The 2,464-nt window shown below is 30.6% G+C and overlaps 1 non-coding gene across 1 annotated transcript; it reads right to left on the bottom strand.

The window, feature by feature from the left end:
* Positions 1-204: 204 nt before the first annotated feature.
* LOC119867554 lies at positions 205-311 on the bottom strand. The gene has a single exon (XR_005384072.1). It is a non-coding gene; the product is annotated as a U6 spliceosomal RNA (small nuclear RNA).
* Between the last annotated feature and the right edge of the window lie 2,153 nt (positions 312-2,464).

The raw sequence follows: 2,464 nt of genomic DNA, 5'->3' as shown, positions 1-2,464 counted from the left end.
ACTCTTCCTACTTGGCACCATTTTCATATCTAGACTTTTAAATTTCCACCAAACTTCTAGTTCTGTAGAGCAATTTTATCAGGGTTTTAACCTGAATTTCCTTTATGACAAATGTTCATTTTCTTATTTGTTTTTCTCTCTTTTTCTTAACTCCCATTGTATATCTCCCTTTGTGAAATGTCTATTCAAGAGTTTTGCTCATTTTCTAATATGCAATGTTTCATGAATTTGCATATCGTCCTTGCACAGAGGCCATGCTAATCTTCTGTATATTGTTCCAATTTTAATATATGTGCTGCCAAAGTGGGCACTTTCTCTCTCTCTCTCTTTTTTAAAGATTTTATCTATTTCTTTTAGAGGCAGAGAGAGCAAGTGACTGGAGGAGGAGGAAGAGAGACAAGCAGAGTCTGCACTGAGCACAGAGCACCATGTGAGGGCTCCATCCCACAACCCTGAAATCATGACCAGAGCTGAAATCAAGAGTCAGACTCTTATCCACTCAACTCGCTGAGCCACCCAGGTGCCCTAGCACTTGCTTTAAAAAAAAAAAAAAAATTATTGGCTTATTTGTCATTTTATTGTCACAGGGGATTTTTATGTATGTGATTTGTTTTTATTTTTTAAGCTATACATTTTAAAAATAATTTCTTCTAGGTTGTGGCTTATTTACTGATTGTTTTTAACAGTTACTTGGCAAGTAGCATTTTTTAAAAATTTAATCATGTCTGATTTTTTTATTTACTTGCTTAAATTTTTTAAGGTGCTTTTGACTCTTGTCTAAGAAATATTTGTCTGTCTCCAAGTCATGAAGATATTATCCTCTGTTTTATGAGATTTATAGTTTTTGCTTTTTATGTTTAGGTGTATCATTTATCACAACTTTTGTACATGGTGTGAGGTAGGGTTAATATTCTTTGTGGCACAGATATATAATATTCTAAATATTTGTTGAAAGGCCTTATTTACCGAATAGCTTTGACAACTGTCAAAAATAATTGACTAAATGTGAGTGGGTATATTTCCAGACTGTCTATTCTGTGCTTTTGATTTTTTTTCTATCATCATGTCAATATGGCTATTGTATTACTATTCTAGTTGTGTAATAGTTTTGTAAAGTGAGATTTTTTTAAGATTGGTTTTTCTTTTTTAAGTCTTTGTACTTCCATACAGGATGTCAATTTTAGAGAAATTCTGATAGAATTATGACTGTGATTACTTTGAATCTATGGATTAATTTTGAAAAAAACTGACATTTTCACACTATTGTCCCCTCAAAACCATAGGTATGGCATATATATCTCTAATTATTTAGCTTTCTTTTCCTCAGAAATATTTTGTAGCTTTGCATCTTTCACTTATTTTATTCAATGTATTTCTAAGTATTTTATTGATTCAATAGTGTTAAAATTAATTTTAAAGTTTTTGTTTTGAAATAATTATAAACTCATAGGAAATGTCAGAAATAATGCAACAAAAAAAGAAATAATGCGACATGTGCAGCTTCCTCTAATGGTGACACATTTTATAACTGCAATACAACACTGAAATCAAGAAAAATAATGTTAGTATAACATTGTTAACTAGACTACAGACCATATCCAATTTCTACTGTTTTTAACTTACATTTGTGTCTGTGGATGTGTATAGTTCTAGACAATTTCATTCCATGTAATGATTTGTTTAATCACCACAAAAATTAGCTGTTCTAAGCTGTTTTATGACTACAGAAAAACTGCTGTATTCCATTCCTGTCCCATGGCAGCCACTAATCTATTTTCTACCTCTATAGCTCTGTCCTTTTGAAAATGTTATATAAATGAAATCATACATAATGCCATGTTTTTTAATTACTTCAAAAGAATCTTGGGAATTGGTGGAAGTGGGTGGGAGTACAGATGAAAAATTTAACCATGAGTTGGTAGTTGTCAAAGCTTGGTGATAATCTACAAGGGTTCATTATATTCTCTACTTTGAAATACTTTTAATATTCCCTTGATCATAATAAAAATTAATGGCTATTAAAGAAGAGACAAAATATTTAAGTAGAGGATATTTAGAACAGAAAAAAGGGAGAAGAATGCTGTCTAAAGTTGGAAAATACATTAGAGAGAAAAATAATTGGGAATGTCAAAAGCTAGATAGAAGAAAAAAAGAAGAAGAAAAAATCCAGATAGAATATAACCAGAGAAATTAAGTAAGGTTGACTGAGATAGCAGTAATAGGCATTATGATTAACTTCATGTAGTTGTTTTAGAAATGAGGGAAAAAAAATCAATGATATAACATAATGTCCTCAAAGTCCATGCACATTATTGCAAATGTCAGGATTTTCCTCTATCTCATGAAAAAATTTCATCATTATCCAGGTGATAAAAAGAAAGATATATAATATTCCAGTGTGTGTGTATATAAATTCCCATCATCAAAAAAATAGAGAAGATAGATTATACATTCATATCTAGTC

This window comes from Canis lupus, chromosome 34 (assembly GCF_011100685.1).
Source record: "Canis lupus familiaris isolate Mischka breed German Shepherd chromosome 34, alternate assembly UU_Cfam_GSD_1.0, whole genome shotgun sequence".
In the NCBI taxonomy this organism is placed as follows: Eukaryota; Metazoa; Chordata; class Mammalia; order Carnivora; family Canidae; genus Canis; species Canis lupus.
Note: the sequence above shows the minus strand (reverse complement) of the source record. Positions and strands in the feature narration are given on the sequence as shown.